Here is a 22,679-nt window from a genome sequence, read left to right on the forward strand (position 1 = left end):
CATCTCAGAATTCAGCTGATTTGTTCCTGTTTGGCTATAATGAGATCAGGAGCTGAGGAACCGTTTTGTAACTATTGGTTATGGAACTGTATTCTCAGCTTTCTGCCCATCAGCCAGCGTTGGAGTGTGGTGGGTCTGTAATGTAGCTGTGCTTCTTCAAGAGTAACTTAACTGCTCCAACCACCCTTGGCTTCCCCAATGGATTTTGGTGTCTCCAGTGAGAAACATTCAAATCTCGATCTGGCTGCAAATTGGCTGAAGCACTCATTAGGGAACTGGGGCCTGTCATCTGGAATGACCTCATCAGAAATCCTATGTGCTGCAAAAGCCGTGTGTATGACTTGGTTAACCACATCCGTAATTATGGCATTCAACTTTTAACCTCTAACTATCAGGTGGAATAATCTATGACAATAAGGTAAGGCATTCCATCAAAAACAAACAGTTCACTGCCCACACATTCTGATGGTCTTCTGAAGATTGTGATGAATATCAACAGCTCTCCTTTCTCTGGTCTGTGTTTGTTGCAGATATCTTAATTGACAACGAGATCCTCAATATACTTGGAGATCCCGGATCGTTACACCACAGACCATCTCTAGCCCTAAACTTGGTGATCCCCAAGCATCCCTACTGCAGCTTCTGTGGAACATCTTCTTTGAAGTGAAGCTGGAATGGCAATTCTTTGGCTATACATCAATATGTTGTCTACAATTGTACAGTGCTGTAGGTGCCAATGCGCTGGGCCTTTGGTCTGGGCATCCTTCAACACAATACTGAAAAATATTAAGTCCCTAGTCCATCAATTGCTCCTGTCTTCTAAGTCATTATGTCTTCTAGTTATCATGTTGCAATGGACTGAGTGTATGTCTGAATTTTCTGAATAAACTCAATATTATGTCTGCTAGGGCTGTCAATCGATGCTCTAAAACATGCTAGAGATGTGCAACAAACACAGCAGGTCAGACAGCATTAGAGGAGTAGGAAAGCTAGGTTTCAGCCCAAAACATTGACTTTCCTGCTCCTCTGATGCTGTCTGACCTGCTGTGTTTGTACAGCTCCACGTTTATTGACTCTGGCTTCCAGCATCTACAGTCCTTACTATCTCCTAGAGATGTGTAACAGTCTGGTTTTGAAAATAATCCAGTTGCTTCTGAGCTTGTGACTGAATCAGTGGCTGGTATGTTGGTTTGAAAAGACAGCACATAGTGTATTGAGACATCCATGATGCACACATCACTTTGATGCAGGTTCTAGCACCATCGCTTGTGTCTTTCTGAGGAGCTGTCTCAAGGATTCTGTAGTAATTACGAATTGAAGCAAAAATTTTGCCAATTAATTTACCATCCTATAGAATCTTTGGTGATCCATGACTGTCTTCAGAGTATGAAACACTCAGATGATTTTAGTCTTCTGAAGATCCACTATTACACCTGCACTGTTGACAATGTGATTCAAGAACTCAATAGATTCCTGGGAGAATTTATACTAGTTGTTGATGGTAGGTCTTTCTGCTTGTAAGCGTTTAAGAGTTTTAAGACTGCGTGGATTCTCTGATTTTGATATTGACTCTCTCCCCATGAAATAATAAGTCATCAAGTTGCTCATATTTCTGCCAAGACTCTTGTAAAATATTAAACATAGTTCTTTGAATAATCACTGGGGCTAAGGTGATCCCAAATGATACAGAAGCAAAAACCTCCAGATTAAATTATGAATGAAATAAGTAATCTTGATCCCTTGACCTGCCAAAATCTACTATTTTTGTGAAAGGTCTACTTTTGGATAGTTTAGTTAAACTTTCACCAAGCATTGACATAGCATAGATTCCTGTTTTTGAGCTATGTAAGCTTAACACAAATGTGAATAGCAGTGTTAGGCTTGGATACAGCAACCATTCCTAAGCATCATTCAATTGGTTTTGCAACATGGAAAATGGTTCCCATTCTTGTCATTTGTGTAAGTACGTTCCCAAAAATTGAGAGATGCAGAATCTTCCAGGGTATTCCTGTTCAATGCAATACCTTAGCTTCGGTTTTTAACTTTCACCTTTTAAATAAGATTGAGGTAAAAACATGCCTCTCTACTTAAATATGAGAATTCCTGACTCTGGAGTATGTATAGGTTTTCTATTATATGGTATCCCCTGCATTGGAATGGTTCCTGCATCATGCCTGTTATCTTAAGTATTATTTCAACATGTAGTTGCTTTGTTTGCTGTGGACAGTGCCATCTTAAATGTGGCTCACCATTTAATAATGCAGTGGCATTTACCCGAAAGCTAACTTTTGTGAGATGACCATTTACATAAGTACCAGCTTGTCAAGATGTAGGGTTTGAATCAACAATTTCCACAGGAACACTTTAGAGTTTTCTTCTGTTTACGTTTAGACTTACTGTCACATGTATATAAAAATACAGTGAAAAGTGCTTTCTCGTGTGTTTTTGCAAAGTGTCATCACTCTCCGGCACCATCTTGAAACATTGAATACAATGCAAGATTTTACTGCAGTAGAGTTCATTGTTTCCTCTTCTTCTTCTTCCACCTCCGCTATTCCTCCAGTTGCTGCTTGACATCAGCTGGAGTCTCTGAAATGGGCTCCTAGGTCTCTTTAACAGGCTCTGGGGTCTTGGTTATGGGGCTCCATCGCTGCCACCACTCCCGCGACCTCCGAGTCCGAGCTGGAGCCATGGGTCTAGGGATGTGCAGGTACCGTACCTCCACCACTCTATCCGACGTTCCTCCAAACACTGCCGCTGATCCGTCATCTGTCCCTTTCGCCGATGCTTCCACTCCTTCAGATACCCAGGCCTAGCTGTGGGCCTAGAGACTCAGCTCAGCCTGTGAGTCCGGGCTGAGGGAGTCAGTCTGGGACCTGCTCACCAACAGCTCTATCTCATTAAGCTCTTTGTGTGGATAGCTACTTAATTCCCTGCTTTGGTGAAACTGCGTCCCACTTCTGCACAATCTTGGAGGTGTGTGGTAGAAAACCCGCAAAGGAGGATTGACGGGCTGGAAAGGGGAGTAAGCAGTGGTAAAGGGAGGCAATGGGTAGCAAGGTGAGAAGAGGGCAAGCAAAGACAAGGGCACAGAGATGGGGCTGGTAGAGGAGAGGAGCTGTGAAAGGGTCTGCAAAGCTGAGAGAGGGGCTGCAAAGGGAATTGAGGGGCCACAAAGGCTGGGTAGGGTCTGCAAAAATTGGAAATAGATTCAAAATGGAGAGTGTGGCTGCAGAGGGGGGAAAACAGTTTAAAACTTTTCGACAAAGGTATACTCACCTATCAGGAGACAGGAAAACTGATGTAACAATTTCCTTGCAAATTGTAATGGAGTTTTCACCTTAAAGCTGCAGGAATTTGGAAGTTAATATATGGAGGAAATTGTAGTGGATGCTTTTGTAATGAACAGTACATCAATTGCAAAATTTGGTATTGAACAATTTTGTTTCATAAAGGTTCAAATTTGTGTGTTAGCATATCTCAAAATGTGTAGTATACTTTGAGTTACTTGAGGTGCAGTGATTATGTTGAACATACAACTGCTAAGCTTTGCCTTCGCCAGTCTACAGAAGGTGTGTTTAGGGTGATGGCTTTTTTGTGTTGAAGTTTATGTTTAAAAATATATATTTCTTGCAGGTTTATGCCTGTTGTCTTGTTCCTATTTAAATATTGTGCTGTCTAGGAAATTAAAGCCTTGCTAGTATTGTAGCTTGAAGTTGAACGGAGCAGAGATGTTTATCACGGATGTGGATAATTCATCTCATTGTTTTTCTGTTTAGTCCAAAACTCTCAAACCTCTACATGTATATGACAATTTTGTTATGAAGTGAATGTGTTGCCCAATGAAGGAGTTAGAAAGATTAAAACTGAAGCATAGCCCTCAAAAAACAGAAAGCTATACTTGAGAGAAAAAATATTTTGAACCCAGGCTGGGAACTTTGATATCCACGATTTATATTGGAATCAAAATCACAATTTCTAAATTTTGGGATTATACCATTGCAGGGGGGATGGAGGATTCACTACTCAGGAGGATTCCAACAGATTCCTCTTCAGCTCTCTGCCTGAAGGATGGTCTGACCTAAAGTGCCACAACCTCCACAGATAGGGCCAATCCACACCCCAGCTGCAAATTGGATCGTATCCCATGCTGTTTGCATTGACCTGATATACACTGACTGTGCAGTCAGCTGGATTTCAACACACAAGAATCTCTTTATTGATTCAGTTTATTTGTGGAGATATTTGGCACAGCAGCATTTGAATGATAGTCATTGCAAAGAAAATCATTAACTTTCCACAAATCCACAGCAATGAATGAAGCATGGCATCAGCCACCATCGAGTCAACAGATTGTGAAGAGTTTGAGATGTTTTAAACAACCTGCTCATTACACACCTCTGGAGCAGGTGGGGCTGGAAGTCTTGATAAAGTGTCATTCCAGCCGTGAGGGTAGGAGGATTTGGTGGGGGTGAGTCACAGGTGAGAAACACTGCACATGGTAAACCCTGGCAGAAAGATAAAACATTGTGTTGTCTGCTTGAGGAACACTTTGAAGCTGCTTGAGACAAATCAAAATATCAGAAGCATTGTGTTATTTATTTTAGAAGCACAAACTACAATGCTCACAGAAAGTACGATTACTTTATATTTAATTCATAGGATGTGGGTACTGCTGGCTGGATCAGCATTTATTGTCCATCCCTAGTTGTCCTTGAAAACGTGATGGGGAGGTGCTTTTCTGATATATTTCCAAAGTCAGGACAGAGAGTGGTTTGGAGGGGAACTTACAGGTGGTGCTGTTCCCATGTATCTGCTGTCCTTGTCCTTCCAGGTAATAGTGGTCATGGGCTTCAATATGAGTAGGAAAGAAACAATACATCTGAATGTAAAACAGTTCTTTGAAGACATTCGTTATTTTAATACATTGGTGTCTATTGTTTGCGTGATTCATCCCTGAGTCAAATATGATTTTTGGAAAGCTCATTAGTTAGCTACACCCTGACCTTAAGGGACTATCAACGGAAACAAAATTAAGCTTTCCATTTTCAAAATTAGATGGCCTTGAACTGTCTCAATGAGATTAAACATGTTGTGCCAATTTGTGCTGAATTAATAAGCTGTTTTTGTTTCAAGTTCAGCCCAATATATTAGGAGGAACTGAGTAAACGTTCTTAGCCTTATTTCATGTTTAGAACTAAGACTGTAATCCTTCAAGTGTTCAAGCAAACACTCCAGAGATGAAATTTGGCTCTATCTCCTATATAGCTCTTCTGCACTTTATAACCCACAGGATCAAGGAAGACTTGCTTGTTCTGTGGGTTCTGTGATGGCGGATAAATTCAATACTCAAACTCTGCCACATGTGGGGCAAGTGGTGCTTACGGTGACAGTCAGATTAACTGTTTGGAGATTTCTGCATTCTCTCCAGTACGTCAACTTTGTCTCTGCTTGTTTCCAATGAAGTCTCTTGATTTTTTTTTCAGTGCTTTTCTAAATGAACATTCTCTGGTTGGTCATAAGCCACTGAGACTCCCATAATTTGACAGGAATGTTTGGCCCCTTCAGGGATACTTTGAGGGCAGTGCATAGAACCATAGGGAGTTGTGTTGTCTGAATGAGGGAACACTTCTTAGCTTCTTGAGCCATCAAAATTTTAATTTATGGTTTATTTTTGAAGAAGAAGCAAACTACAATGCTCATAGTCCTTTTTTTTATTTAATTAATTCATGAGACATGGACATTGCTGGCCAGACCAGAATAGAACATAGAACATAGAACATTACAGCGCAGTACAGGCCCTTCGGCCCTCGATGTTGCGCCGACCTGTGAAACCAATCTGAAGCCCATCTAACCTAAACTATTCCATTATCATCCATATGTTTATCCAATGACCATTTAAATGCCCTTAAAGTTGGCGAGTCTACTACTTTTGCAGGCAGGGCATTCCACGCCCTTACTACTCTCTGAGTAAAGAACCTACCTCTGACATCTGTCCTATATCTATCACCCCTCAATTTAAAGCTATGTCCCCTCATGCTAGCCACCACCATCCGAGGAAAAAGGCTTCCACTGTCCACCCTATCTAATCCTCTGATCATCTTGTATGTTTCTATTAAGTCACCTCTTAACCACCTTCTCTCTAACGAAAACAGCCTCAAATCCCTCAGCCTTTCCTCATAAGACCTTCCCTCCATACCAGGCAACATCCTGGTAAATCTCCTCTGCACCCTTTCCAATGCTTCCACATCCTTCCTATAATGCGGTGACCAGAACTGTACGCAATACTTCAAATGCAGCCGCACCAGAGTTTTGTACAGCTGCAACATGACCTCATGGCTCTGAAACTCAATCCCTCTACCAATAAAACCTAACACACCGTACGCCTTCTTAACAACCCTATCAACCTGGGTGGCAACTTTCAGGGATCTATGCGCATGGACACCGAGATCTCTCTGCTCATCCACACTACCAAGAATCTTACCATTAGCCCAGTACTCTGTATTCCTGTTACTCCTTCCAAAGTGAATCACCTCACACTTTTCCGCATTAAACTCCATTTGCCACCTCTCAGCCCAGCTCTGCAGCTTATCTATGTCCGTCTGTAACCTGCAACATCCTTCCGCACTATCCACAACTCCACCGACTTTGGTGTCATCTGCAAATTTACTAACCCATCCTTCTACGTCCTCATCCAGGTCATTTATAAAAATGACAAACAGCAGTGGCCCCAAAACAGATCCTTGAGGTACACCACTAGTAACTGAACTCCAGGATGAACATTTCCCATCAACCACCACCCTCTGTCTTCTTACAGCTAGCCAATTTCTGATCCAAACCACTAAATCACCCTCAATCCCATGCCTTCGTATTTTCTGCAATAGCCTACCATGGGGAACCTTATCAAACGCTTTATTGAAACCCATATACACCACATCAACCGCTTTACCCTCATCCACCTGTTTGGTCACCTTCTCAAAGAACTCAATAAGGTTTGTGAGGCACGACCTACCCTTCACAAAACCGTGTTGACTATCCCTAATCAAATTATTCCTTTCATTAATTGCCCATGCCTCTTTGCCCTTGAGAAGGTGATGGTGAGCTACCATCTTGAATTACTGCAGACCATTTGGTTTAGGTGGACCCCTCAATGCTGCTAAAGTATTTCTCTTTATCTGCCTGGGTGTCTCCTGCTGCAATCGAGTTCCAACTAGATCAGTGGCTTCAGGAGTCTGGTTTCAGGCAGAAGAACTACATGTGCCCCCCGCCAGTGGAACTGATTTTGCATGGTTAGCATGTTTACGCTGGGCAGGTTAGCTGAGGCTGCTTTTGGGCTGTCACAGGATTGAAAAGATCTTGTGAAAGGCACTGCCGGTGGTACTTCTGCAGGGTCGTGAGGTGCTTCCTGCAAGTTGTCCAAGTTCCCCGTATATTGAGGCACGGGATCATTTGCTTAGTCTCAGATTTTGAGATCCTGGTGTTCCAATATGATTTTCATCAATTGGCCAAAGATGGTATGTTGAAAGTGGTGATGATAATCATTACCCTCTTCTTAATTTCTCATTCAATGGCTCACAAACTTGGAGCCCTTTTTTGGCTGTGAGTTAAGTTCCAAAACCCACCTTGTAAACTATCACCTCTGTAACATTAGCCAAGAAAATACATGTTTTATCTCATCACCAATGAACTGCTTATCTTTATCTCTTTGGGTCTCAACTTTCCTCCATCCTGTCTGCTCGCTGGCCTCCTAAGCTCCCCCATCCAACGCATTTACTGCTTTAACACTCACACTCTATCTTGCACTAAGTACTGCTCACCATCATGGCTTTACTCACTGCCCTATACAAAGCCCCGATCTTCCAGAGCAATCACCTCAAAATCCTTATCATTTGTGAATACTTCATTTTCTTTAATACAACAGAAATTCATAGATTATTCCTTACTCTGCCTCTCTCTCTCTCTCCTTGTCACCAAAGATGATGCAGTCTTCAGCCATCGAAGCTCTCTATTATAAAATTCCATATGTTTTATTATCTCTCTCCCATCATAACAAATTTTTCAAAACCAGCTGCAACTTTTCTGACTTCCCATAAATGTTTTCTCTGTACCCCATTAGCATCTGTTTTTCCTCTTTCCAACCCAAGATTTTGAACACCTGGAGGCAACTTATTATGTTGAAATCCCTGTTTAACTGATAGTTGTTTTGAAAAGCCCTACAGGGATTCTGCACTGAACTCATTATATTTCGATTGCTTTCTTTCATCTCATTTTAATTTATTTGGCATCAGCAATAAAACCTTATAGTTTGCAATTTGATTTCCTTTGAATTTTTATTGCTCATTAAAGTGCAAAAAACGTAACATTTCAATCCATTTCAGTCTCCTGGTGTATTTTTGTAAGCTGTGGCATTTTATTTCAGCGAGGCTAAAACTTCTCATTTGCTAGTTCCATTCACAGAAAGAATATTGAGATGGTGACGTTATGGAATACTCACAGTCAGGAGTGCCCCATTTGTGAATGCACTCAGGAAGTTATTATTGTTTTGCATGGGTTGTCAGATTTTTGGAGCTAAAATAAGTTACATCTTTCTTTACCTCAATGATATTGAAATAACTGCATAGAAGAAGGTATCCCGTCTCCAAGTCACGATTTTTCACTTGTGGAGAGTTCTTGACACTGATCCAGCTTCCTCAGAATGAACAGGACCTCTGACACTCCTGTTTATTTCTGTCAGCCAGGGCTCCCTGATTGGACCTATGAACTCATATTCTACGAGGTCCACCTGGGTGACTTCAGTACAATCACTACAGCAAATTAATCCTAATGAGTACAGTTGCTAATGTTTTGTCAATTGCAATTCACATTATCTCAGTGGCTAACTTTTCACCATTTGTGTTCCTGGCAGATTTTTTTTGTGCTTGGATGCATGGGGTGGGAGTGCTGGAATTCAAATGCATGCATCACCAAAACTGCCATTAATTGTCTTTGCTGGGCTGAAAATGTTGCGAGACCTCGGCCAAATATCTGACATGCACTAACTAAAACTGAAAGACCTGCGGATGCTGTAAATCAGAAACAAACACAGAAGTTGCTGGAAAAGCTCAGCAGGTCTGGCAGCACCTGTGAAGAGAAATCAGAGTTACGTTTTGGGGTCCAGTGATTCATAGGAAGGATCACTGGATCCAAAATATTAACTCTGACATCTGATATACACTCCTGGGTGAAATATTCATTCCTATTCATTTGCTAGAGCTGGGGCTATGACTTGCAATCCATCCACATCTTTTCTGATTGAGGCAGACAGCAAGCACAGAGACTTTGTGCTGTCCTCTCATTTACCAGATTGTAGTGTGCGGTTGAGAGTGATCAGCATTGCTGGCTGTATGTTCAGCAAGGGGCCTTGGGCGGCACGGTGGCTCAGTGGTTAGCACTGCTGCCTCACAGCACCAGGAATCCGGGTTTGATTCCATCCTCAAGCGACTGTCTGTGTGGAGTTTGCACGTTCTCCCCGTGTCTGCGTGGGTTTCCTCCGGGTGCTCCGGTTTCCTCCCACAGTCCAAAGATGTGCAGGCTAGGTGGATTGGCCATGCTAAATTGCTCGTAGTGTTTAGGGATGTGTAGATTAGGTGGGTTATAGGAGGATGGGTCTGGGTGGGATGCTCTGACGTATGGTGTGGACTTGTTGGGCCGAAGGGCCTGTTTCCACACTGTAGGGGTTCTATGATTCTAATGTTCTAGCTAGCCTTCAGCTCTTAAAGACAGTCTACTCCTCTTCAAAAGGAGAATCTTTAACTGAGAGGAAGCTGCTCCCGTTGGTTCAGCAGGTGTTTGCAGTTGAAAACAGAGCAGCAAAGAACTCATCCCAATCATGAATTTGGCTTTGGAAGCCTGAGTCATGGATATAGAGAGAGCAGACCATACTGCTACAGGGAATCAAGAGAACATCAAGGAATAGACGAAGGTGCAGCACAATGTTGTCTCACATCCATCTCTCGCTGGCTCCATAAATCAGCTATTCAAGCACATCACTCAAATACACAGCTACACAATCACAACAATCTGTCCCTCTTCTGTACAACACAATGGCACACATTGAAGGGAGCAGAGCTGAAGCTATGGAAAAGAAATATTTAAATAGTGTACTATGTTGTTCAAATGAATTTAAGGTCAAATGGAGATTTTTATAGTAAATGTAAAAATGGACTTCAGTAAATGAACATTGTACCTTATGCATTCTTGTACAAATAGAAGTTAACGTTAATAAAAACTGTCCAAAGACACCTTGGAGTCAGGAGAGATTTCAAGAAAGGCAGACATTGGTATAGAATAAGGAAAAAATTAGGATAAAATTAATTGTCTCCTGATTGGCTGAAGAAGATGTTAATGACATTATCCTATGACCTTGAATAGAGATCTGTCTCTTATGTTTGCATAAAGCAAGTTTGGAATTTAGAGGCTTCCATCAACAAAAATAGTACAAATTTGTACTCAGTCTCTGGCAGTCAATTCATAGAATCCCTACAGTGTGGAAACAGGCCTTTTGGCCCAATAAGTCCACACCGATCCTTGGAACATCGCACCCAGACCCATCCCCCTATAACCCACCTAATGTACACATCCCTGAACACTACAGGCAATTTAGCATGGTCAATCCACCTAGCCTGCACATCTTTGGACTGTGGGAGGAAACCAGAGCACCCGGAGGAAACCCACGCAGACACGGGGAGAACGTGTAAACTCCACACAGACAGTTCCCCAAGGCTGGAATCGAACCCAGGTCCCTGGTGCTGTGAGGCAGCAGTGCTAGCAACTGAGCCACCGTGCTGCCCTTAAATTGTTAGAAGTTACCGCAACAACATCATGATTGTGTCATTGCCCCTGTATCTGCTGCCTTATGCCGCCTCTCAAGTCCCACCTCATCTCCATCCTGCTGTTTGACATGAGGTGCAAGTAGCTAATCATGTTGACCTTGCACCTCTTGTGTTCCATGCCACTCATTTTTATCACTTCAACTTGTCCCATCTGACCACATGCTTTCAGATAGCCACAAAACAATGACTAACTGTTATAATAGTGATGATAGGGCCTGCGTACCTTGGGTAGAATGCTGCCAGTATTCTTCTTATACTGCAAGTCCAGGCACTTTCTACTACTTTGTGGAGAAGGTTGAACCATGAATAACTCTAAGCAGATGAGGCTTTCTCTTATGAGTCAAAATAGGGATTATTACTTGGTAACACTTTACAGGTTACTTTAGACTGTTATAAGGGGTAGATGGCATGACTCCAACTCCTGCTCCCAGAACATCCTCCAACAATGTTGAAGACTGCCTGATATTCAACCCAATGACTGTGTTGTCTATCAGAGTGGTTGAAGCTTCAGTTTAGCTAATAGATTAACCTTTTCATACCCATTACCTTATGCAACACTAGCCAGTCACAGGATGCCTCAGGAGAAAGAAAAGGTAACACCACATTTTGGCTGAAGAAACACTGTCACTTGATCTGACAATCACAGCCACCAGCTCAGATATGAACCCTGTGTTAACTTTATACAATATAATAGAATCAGGATCAGCACATGGAGAATCATTGAGCGTCAGGCCCAAGCTGATCCACTGGGGCATCTCCAGTCTCCCCTAGTGAAATCCACTATCCTTCCATAGGTTACATTCCAGCCACTGGCATTAGCTGTGCAAAAGTGCAAGTACAGGCAGACACTCTCCAGACAGATTTTAAGGGAATGCGTGAGGGTGAATAATTGATTCTTGTTTGTATAGTGGACATATTTTTGAATAAAGATGCTAGGGAAATGTTATTGTTGGTAACTGTTTTTTGTTGGCGGCCAAAATGTCAAGCGCCATGGGCATACCATATGGATCGTCAGATGGAGAATGGTGGAGTGGAGCACATGCACGTGCTCTTGGGCAACTCATTCAGAGCAACGGTGTTCTGGTTACATTCTCTCATGCCTTCTCGGCTTCCTCCTTCTTCACTTCTTCCTCCACATCCTCACATTCCATTGGACAAGACTGCAGGTGAACTTGCAGGATGGTATCAAGTAGTTCTAGCCTGCTTCCAGGCCCATTCCTACTTGATAGATCACCATGTGTGGATCCTCACTTCTGCTATTTTCTAACGCGCACACTGTTTCGGTATTTGAACTGATGGCTGCAAGTATCAGATCAAATGATGTTACCTCTTCAACCATGGTTGTTCCTCTTCTCCTATCTCCTCCCAGTGCTATCGAGGTGGCCTCCAGATGTTAAGAGGCAGTCGTACCCACTCATTATTCTGAGGCCATGAAGGATGCAGCTGGCCAGAATGAATTTGGAAACACACTCCAGCATTATAATTGATTGATTTTATTGTCACGTGTACTGAAATACAGTGAAAAGCTATGTTTACGAGTGGTACAGGCAGATCACAGCAAGCAAAGAATGTGCAGATCAAAAAGACTTAGAAGCATACAGATTACATTGCAGGTTACATTATTTGAGGCTAGAGTCCATTCAACAGTCTGATAACAGCTGGAGAGAAGCTGTTCCTGAATCTGCTTGTGCGTGTGTTCAGGCTTCTGTATCTTCTGCCTTATGGAAGAGGTTGTAGGAGATCATTACCAGGGTGTGATGGGTCTTTGATGATGTTAGCCGCAATTCCGCAGCAGTGAGTCGTGTAAATGGAGTCTGTGGATGGAAGGTTGGTTTCTGTGATGGTCTGGGCTGTGCACACCTCCGTCTATAGTTTCTTACGGTCCTGGGCAGAGCAGTTGCCGTACCAGGCCATTATACACCCAGACAGTATGCTTTCAATGGTGCATCTGCAAAAGTTGCTGAGGGACCTTATGGACATAGCAAATTTCCTGAGCTGCCTGAGGAAGAAGAGGTGTTGTTGTGCCTTCTTGACTGTCACATTTACATGGGAAGTCCAGTTCAGGTCATCAGATATTGTCACTCAGAGGAACTTGATGCTCTTGACCCTCTCAACCTCAGTTCCGGTGATGTAGATGGGGGCGTGTTCTCCTCCTTCCTTTCTGAAATCGATGATCAGTTCTTTAGTTTTGCCGACATTGAGAGACAGATTGTTTTCATTGCACCACATCATCAAGCCCTCTGTCTCCCTTCTGTATTTTGACTCGTCGTTGTTAGATATCCATCCCACTACAGTGGTGTCATCAGTGAACTTGTAGATGGCATTCGTTCGGAATTTGGCAACACAGTCGTGGGTGTACAGGGGTCAGATACTCATAAGTGATGCAGGCAGCAAAGACATTGCTTTGCTGCTAATAATCTGTTCTTTGTTGTTTCTCGTGGTAGTGTGGGTTTCATTTGGTGTCCATTGTCTTCATATAGTCAGATTGTAGAGGGTGACCTCCAGCCCGGTGTAAAGTCAGTAACCCTTGTCTCTGAGCAGCCATTTATTTTAATTTATTAGCATAATAATGATGCTATTATAAGCATAATAGCATTAAGATATATAATGTAGTATATAGGAATATACTACAATGGGACATTGTAATATACAATATATAGGCTAATAATACTATATTTTGTAGTATAGATAATCTGCATAATCAATACACATTATAGATAATTTGTATCTTTGTACATATACGGATATACATAGTCTGCATATGTAAACTATACATTAGGCTACGTTCTAATTTAGACTCCAATGTGGAATACTATGGGCCTCATATCTATGGAAGGATGTGCTGACCTTGGAGAGGGTCTAGAGAAGGTTTACAAGAATGCTGAACCAAAACAGAAGTTGCTGTAAAAGCTCAGCAGGGCTGGCAGCATCTGTGAAGAAAAAAAAAGTTAATGTTTCTGGTCCAGTGACGCTTCCTCAGAACTGTTTTGAGGAAGGGTCACCGGACCCGAAACGTTAACTCTGATTTTTCTTCACGGATGCTGCCAGATCTGTTGAGTTTTTCCAGCAACTTCTGTTTTTGTTCCTGATTTACAGTGTCCACAGTTCTTTTGGTTTTTACAAGAATGATCCCAGGGATGAAGGGCTTGTATGAGAAGTGGTTGAGGGCACTGGGTCTGTACTCGACAGAGTTTAGAAGAATGAGGGGAGAATCTCATTGAGACTTACTGAGAGGCCTGGACAGAGTGGGCATGGAGAAGATGTTTCCACTAACAGGAGAGACCAGGACCCAAGGACACAGCCCCAGAGTGAAGGGACAAGCCTTCTGAACTGAGATGAGGAAGAATTTCTTCAGCCAGAGTTTGGTGAATCTGTGGAACTCATTACCAGAGAAAGATGTTGAGGCTGAGTCAGTGAGTGCATTTAAGGCAGAGATAGATAGGTTCTTAATTAGTAAGGGGAGCGAGGGTTACAAGGAGAGGGCATGGAATGGGATTGAGAAACATATCAGCCATAATTGAATGGCAGAGCAGACAGGATGGGCTCAATGGCCTAATTCTGCTCCTGTGTTATATGGTCTTATGGCCTACATTCTATATACTGAAAAGACCACTTCTTTTTCTTGCCTTTATATTTGGAATGTGGACTAAAAAATGAAGATGCTGTGTTAAGCCAAGGAGGCCAATGTAAAGAGATGGCTGCAGTTTTAAAAATCATGTTTACTGCACACATTGTGAGTTGGACATGTTGAATTTTCCTCGAACAGTGGGAGCAAAATCACATACCATGGAGCTGATGTCTCAGCAATAACTGCTTGACGACAACATTTTGCTCAGCTCCTGACAAGGTGACCACAGCTTGTGTGGGGGCAAGAGCAGCAGTATGACCTAGCCTGCAGAAAGAAGGCATCAAAAATCTCGCACTGTTTCTCATTCCGGCGTAGAGGTACCAGAAAGTCTTCAGTAACAGCTAGCAAGCTTCCTCTTACCTTTTCCTCTAAGTCTTCTGTTAAAGCAGGAGTTAAACACTCTCAGAGACACTGAATGTCAAATTCTCAACGAAGAAATGTAAGTCTGAACATCAGTGTGCAAACAACCTTGTGTCAACATTAAAGAATTGAAAGGAAGCAAAAGTAAATAATTCATGGAATTCTGTGATTCAGACTTTTGCTATTGAACTGCGTTTCTTTTGCCACCTTTAACATTCATGTCTTATCGCCTCTGTGTGTTTGTTTGTGAAGGGGGGAGTTTAAGAAGGGGCTTGAGGTTAAGAACATAGAACCGTACAGCACAGGAACAGATCCTTTGGCACACGATGTTGTGCCGAACAACTCTGCCTGCTTGTGGTCCATACCTCTCCATTCCTTGCATTTCATGTGCTTATCTAAAAGTCCCTTAATGCCCCTACCATATGAGCCTCCACCACCATCACTGGCAGCACATTCCAGGCGCCTGCCACTCTCTGTTAAAAACCTAGCCCCTTGCGTCTCCTTTGAACTTTCCCTTTCTCACCTTAAATGCATATCCGCTGGCACTCGACATAAATACTAGTTATGTTCTAGAGTCATTGTTTGCACTTCATATTTCCTTTTTGCCAATGGTTGGGGACAATTCATTTGCAACAAGTTATCATTTTCTTGTTGTTTTCACCAAGCTGGTGAGCTTTTTCTTTTAACCAGACTACATCAGTCTGATAAATTGGAGACTTTGGAAAATTTGACTGAAAGTTTTCACATTTGCCATGAATCCTAATTTCCAGTCCATTACCACAGTGAGTTGTTAAAAGAACACAGCAACTAACCTCACATATACAATCTCTGTTTTTGTTAAATGACTTTCAGATGTCGACCAAACAACTTGTTTCTTTTCATTATAAAATGTTAGGGTACGCAATTGGTTTCTGATGGTCTTGTGAAAGACTTTTCCGGCAGAATTTTATGGAGAGTTTTTATGAATGAAATATTTATTGACCATGACTGCAGTAAGAAGTACAGCAGAGGGAAGGTTCACAGAATGTTGAACAGGTAGATGGAAAGCTTCACTGCACACTTTTCATTCCTAAGCACTAACTTTTCTATTTGCAGTTGAGAAACCATGTCATAAAGTTATACATTATAGAGATATCAGCCAAGAAAAGAGCACGCAAAATGACATCTAATCAAATGATAAACCTCCTAACTGCTTTTATTGGTGAGATAAATATGCCTTATTTGTTATTGTATCTATGAATCACTCTTGGCAAAATTTGACAACAAATATCTTTTATGTTGTAGAACTGGATTGATTTCATTAACCGTTGAGGAACCTCAGTATAATTTCTACAAATCAAAGGTTATATGAGTAAACAGTGTTTATTTTTTCAGCTCTGTCTTCAACAGAGGAAAGGAATATTTGAGGACTAGGATATCAAGGAAAGACCAATGTCAGTGACAGGCACTAGAGATCCCTGCATTCTGATCCATTTGGGAGACTGAAACAATTTACAGTAGTCACCACTAAGAACTGGAAAAGTACTACCAGCAGCACCTTCACAAAATCCTCCAAAACCTGGTGACATGAAAGACAATACAACAACAGTGCCCTCTTGCCCAGCATCTAAGAGATTAAAATGGTCAAAACCAGCTCTGCTGGGGCAGGACACATTGCTCACATGACTGATACCAGATTCTCAAAGCTGTACCTGGAATTTGTCATGATCTGAAACACTCAGAAGGACAGTGGGAACATTTCAGGGATGTAGTCCAAGCACCCATGAAGAGGTCAAACATATCTGCTTGTTTCTGGAGATCTCTGGCTTATCATTGGCCAAAATGGAGATGACCGATTCAGGAATAAGGCGCCAAACACATCGATAGAATTTGTCAGGAATGTGCAAGGGCAGAATCAAGGCGTCAGAATGCACAAACTTGAAACAACTCATCTACCCAACCCTGAAATATCACCTCCCTTGGATGTGGCAGGGCGGAAGATTGCACATTAACTTCTCAAATGGCTGAGAAATCAATCAGACTAGAGTGGAAAGAAGTAATTTTTGATTCTACGTGACTGTCTAAGATTGAGACTACAACATGAAGCTGTTTTCCCCAAGGTTATAATTGTTCTGATCTATATTTATGTTCTGATTCTTAGCAGGTTTTCCACCTTAACCAAAAGCCCTAATCAGGTGCCATCACACACAACATTTTAAAATTGGTGTTTATATGGCAAAGCTGAATGACGCATTGTCACCAGAAACTTCCTGTAAGGATCATAGGCTGAGATTTTCCAGTCAAATCATAATCCAACTGTAGCCTCCATTCTGGTTCTGGAAGCCGTAAGTGACCATGGCTGGATGGTTGATGTGATTTTTCTGCAGACAGCTAATTAAGACTTTTTGCAGGGCCCCCATTGGTTTAGAGATGGCGGCTGGATTCCAGTGTAAGAAATCCTGTTAAGTGAAGGGCAGCTGGTCTCCTTCACAGTGTAGGCTTTGGTGTCAGGAGGTGCCTCCAATGGGAGTCTATTGGTTGCTGTTACAAACCAGACTTTAACAGAGGCATCCATCTCCACAAAATAGCTGCTATATCAGACCTGCTGCTACGGGACGCTGAGACTCGACTTTCAAATCTGCGTCAGGACCCTACTGCCCGGATAATTCTGACCTCAGGCAATATCCCTGAGGCTAATAAGATGCATTAGTCACGGGTGAATTCTGTTGGAATTCTCATTGCCCAATTAGTGGTGCTGAGCATTAGCTAGAGGCAGGATCTGCCGACAGAGCGACAAGGGCAGAGTACTGCCACGATGAGCCCTACTGTTACCGAGTGGGAGAAGAAAGGCAGCAGCACCTTGGATGACCAGCAGCCTCATTGAGCACAAAAGTTGTCAAAGTGTCATTTGAAAGGTAATGTGCATGAGCCAGCACAGGATCCCTCAGATTCCAAAGATTTTCAGCAAAACACAACATCTTAAACATCTGCCCACATATATCCTGATCACTATGTAGTAATGATCACCAGAGTGTTCAACCTAGGTGAATTACAAAGTGAAACTTGCCTTCTCTTCCTCCCTGGCCCAGTGGTAAGCTCCTCAAGGAGCTTAACAGACCATTAATTGGAGGTGAGTAGGTTCCTGACTTGTCCCTTTCTCTCGACCACACTTTGGAATCTGAGGTGTACCTTGGAGGCTTCAGAAGATGCACACACCATCCAGGAATGCTATTTTCAAAGCATGTCCACTCTTGTTCTGCACTCTGCGCAAAAAAATGAAAATTGGATTTCGACTAGATTTTAGATTTCACCATCATGTGTACTCAATTACAGGAATACAGTGAAAAGTGTATAATGTCGCCACACATATCGCCATCTTAGATACCAGGGTACCTAGGTACAAAAAGACACTTCGGGGTACAAAGTAGTAAGAGAAACAAGAGTTAAAAAGTTAAGCATTACTTTATAGAATAGTAGAAAAATAACGAAATAGGTAATAGTTTATATTAAAGTCTTTTGTAGTTTAAACTAGGAATATAAAGGAATAAGTTAAAAGTTCAACAGTCTTTGAGGAGTCGTCCACTTTTCTTGTTCTCTGGGGCGGGAGTGGGATCTGAGCTGTCTGTTCTAGACGTTGCTGCAGCAGATACCATCGCTGCTACTGGGACTGCAGCCTCTCTGATTTCCCTCGGTGCCTCAGGAACATGCCTGGGCAGGATGCACTCACTCGCCGAGCCAAGATACCACCATGAGCCGCCAAGAGACCAGCCAACATACCGCCGAGAGACAAGGCTAAGTCCCGTTGAGAGACAGACTGAGACCTGCCACTGGGGAGGTGAGGACAAAGAAGGGATATCCTTGAGCACTACAACATGATGCCAGCAACTTAACAAAAAAGCCTTATATTGTGCAAGAGAATGGAGGTGGCTTCACTTCATTGCTGTACTTCTGACACAACCAATACAAATTAAAAATTGTGATCCCTTTCAACAATCTGATTGCATTATTAAATATCCTAATTGGCTAAGTGCTACTGCTGATGGGTAGCCACCTGTGCTTTGAACCTACCTCCAAGAGGCAGGGACATATTGCAATGCCACCCTGCTGCAAGCTGATCAGATTTTTTTTCCTTGTTAGCCAAAAAGCCAAATTCTAGCTCCAATATCACCGTTGAGAGTGGTGGCCACTGCTGGAACTGCACTCAATTCCCAATGGTGAGGAGCAGTGGAGCCTTTGGTACTGTGGGCCCTATATGGAGGTGTCCCATCCCTTTGCCACCAGCCACCAGAGAAAGCTGCCGAGCTGGTCATTGCATTGGGCATCTCCCACTGCTGGTTACAGCCCAGCAGCACTGGAACGAGGCCTTTTATTGATCTCTTAAGGAGCTCAACTAGCCCGCCAGTAAGCGGGCCTCCTTTGACAGCTCACCCACTACCAGCAAAAGTGTAGCAGGAGGAGAGCCAGGCACTGGCACACCCCCATGGCATTTTACTGCTCCTTCCGCCTACCCAGCCACCCTTGGGGTTACTGTTATTTCCAGTCATTAATGTTTCTTTTCACAGTTTCATGCATAACACCATCTCAAGAAATCAATTAAAACTCAATTATACTTCAAATCAAAAGAATATTATAAAGAAAGGAAACACCATAAAAACAATAGCATCTAAATTGCATTGAGGATTTATAAAGGAAGATTTATCGATCACTTTCTAGAATGAATACTTTCTATGAGTATAATTTACTTGTAGTGTTTTACTTAATTTGAGCTAATTTGAAATGTGATGAGCAACAGACTTTTTTATAATAACTCACTAGGGAAATTGTGTTAAATAAAAGATTGTTGAGGATCTCATTTATTTATAGTAATACACATTGTGAAATGAACAGCGATGATTAAATCCGAGATTAATTCTGCTTTACAGAAGCGGTTGCAAGTTCTAACGTGTCTCTCGGATGACTTAGATTTACTGAGCTCATCCTCGTTAAAATGATGACTAAAAGTAATAGCTAAAATTTTTAAAAATCAGGATGTAATAATTTGTTCTAATACTGCTCGACTAATCCTGAATTTCAGTTGATTTATAGGTTTTAATTAAACTTGGAATAAACTTACACTACCTTAAATCATTGATGAATTATTGGGGCTTGCTTTCAAGTCTGAAATATTGTAACAAGCTTGATTGAGACCTGCAAATTTTTTTTAAAGAAGAAGAAATCTAAAATAACAGGTTTCTTTTCTAACGAATGAGGTTACAGGATACCATAGTTTAAACTGAAAGTTTTTTTTATACTATACAAGAATCAAACAACGTGAACACAAAGTTTTATCTTAGGTAAATGGCAATATTCTAAAATCCAGAATCAACATAAGTTAATCGTTAACAGACACAATTGCAATTGATTATGAACTGTAAGTTACCCATCAAATGGCTGCTACAAATAAATGAGATTTTATAAATTGGTTCGTTGATCTTCATCCTTTAAATTTTTAAATTGCTGGGCAGCATCTTCCCAGGCCCTTAATGACATGGGGCGGTTGTGATAATTTTGGGTGAATCACTTGAGATGTCAAGTGAGGCATTTTGTGACATCGAGTCCAACAAGTCGCATTTTCTAACTAAGTCCCTGACTCGATGAGGTTCTTGTAAGTGAGCAGCAAAAGGCCTATTGACAAAGAATCTCACTTCACTAATTTTCTGCATCCCATTTTATTGCCCATCGGATAAAAACTAGACACTGAGACTTCCCAACGTAAAAAGTCCGAGCGGTTTTCTGCAACTTCAGCTTATCTCTTGATCCTCCAGGACTCCATGTTGGACACATGGCACCAACATCTCAGGACACAATCCATAGGCAGAGGCTGCATGAACTCCACTGTCCATGAATGTTGGTATCCAACACATACTAACCTCTTCATATAAAATAAAGTTCATCTCCAATCCACTTACAACACCCTTCTGCAGTTTAATGGTATACTTTGGAGTGCACAGGCCCCTTCTCATTGGAATACCGTTGCAAGGCGAGAGCCTGGGACCGGCAGTGTTCCACAGGGATCGGTTCTGGGTCCTCTTCTGTTTGTCACTTATGTAAATGATTTGGATGAGAATATAGAAGGCATGGATAGTAAGTTTGCGAATGACACCAAAATTGGTGGCAAAGTAGACAGTGAAGAAGGTTTTCTAAGATTACAGAGGGATCTTGATCAAATGGGTCATGGTCTGAATAATGGCAGATGGAGTTCAATCTGGATAAATGTGAGGTATTGCATTTTGGTACAACAAACAGGGGCAGGACTTATATAATTAATGGTAGGGTGTTGGGTAGTGTTGTAGAACACCGAGACCTAGGGGTTCAGGTATATAATTCTTTGAAGTTTGCATGAAATATAGACAGGGTGGTTAAAAAGGCACTTAACATGCTTGCCTTCATTGCTCAGTGCTCTGAGTATAGGAGTTGGGATGTCATGTTGAAGTTGTACAGGACATTGATGAGGCCTCTTCTGGAATACTGTGAGATCACCCACTTACAGGAAGGATATTATTAAGCTAGAGAGGGTTCAGAAGAGATTTGTCAGGATGTTGCCGGGTATGGAAGGTTGGAGCTATAAAGAAAGGCTGGATAGTTTGGGACATTTTTCACTGGAGTGTAGGAGGTTGAGGTGTAGGAAGGTGAGAGGTGACCTTGAAAATGTTTATAAAATCATGAGGGGCATAGATAAGATGAATAGCAAAGGTCTTTTCCCTAGGCTGGGCAAGTTCAACACTAGGGGGCATATTTTTAAGGTGACAGGAGAAAGATTTAAAAGCAATTTGAGGGACAACTTTTTCACACAGTGGGTAGTTTGTATGTGGAATGAACTGCCAGAGGAAGTAATAGATGCAGATAGAGTTACAACGTTTAAAAGACATTTGGGTAGGTACGTAATAGGACAGGTTTAGAGGGATGTAGGCAAAAAGCAGGCAAATGGGACTAATTTAGTTTGGGAAGCTTGGTTGGCATGGACACGTTGGAACAGATAAGGTCATTGACTTTCTTCCTACAGTGCTGGGGCTTCCTCCAGATGTTCGAGACTGGCCTGGGTAGCAACCTCGGACCAGGTGGGGACAATCTGGTGTCCTGGCCAATCCTATAGGATAAGGATGTTCCTCCTCTACTGTACCTCCCCCTTCCCCAGGACCTCCAGTACCTCTCTACACAGAGCGGCACTAATTTCCCCTTATCTGCCACGTCCAGGGTGAATGTCTGCAGTCATGAGGTCCAGAGAGCCAGGCTTTGACTGAGTGCACAACAGGGGAGGCAATGGCCCAGTGATATTATCACTCGACTGTTAACCCAGTGACCTAGATAATGTTCTGGGGACCAAGGTTCGAATCCCGCCATGGCAGATGGTGGAATTTGAATTCAATAAGTATCCGGAATTAAGAATCTAATGACGACTGTGAATCCATTGTTGATTGTTGGAAAAATCCATCTGTTTCATTAATATCCTTTAGGGAAGGAAACTGCCATCCTTACCTGGTCTGGCCTACAAGTGACTCCAGACCCACAGCAATGTGGTTGACTCTTAACTGCCCTCTGGGCAAATAGGGATGGGCAATAAATGCTACCTGGCCAGTGATGCCCTCATCCCCTGAATAAATAAAGAAAAGCCTTCTAAAAATGGGACAGGTATCTGAGATGCAGGGATATCTTGGCATTGGCGAGTAGCTCTGCCTACAGTAAGAGAATAGGGCTGGCATCAGACGAGAGGGGTGCCTCAGAGGTTGGGTAACTAGTAAATGAGGCAGTTTTGAGTTGAATGTATGGGAAAACCCACTGGGCCTTGCAGAAAGAAATCCTCT

The sequence above is a fragment of the Rhincodon typus genome, chromosome 5 (genome assembly GCF_021869965.1).
Source record: "Rhincodon typus isolate 14 chromosome 5, sRhiTyp1.1, whole genome shotgun sequence".
NCBI lineage: Eukaryota > Metazoa > Chordata > Chondrichthyes > Orectolobiformes > Rhincodontidae > Rhincodon > Rhincodon typus.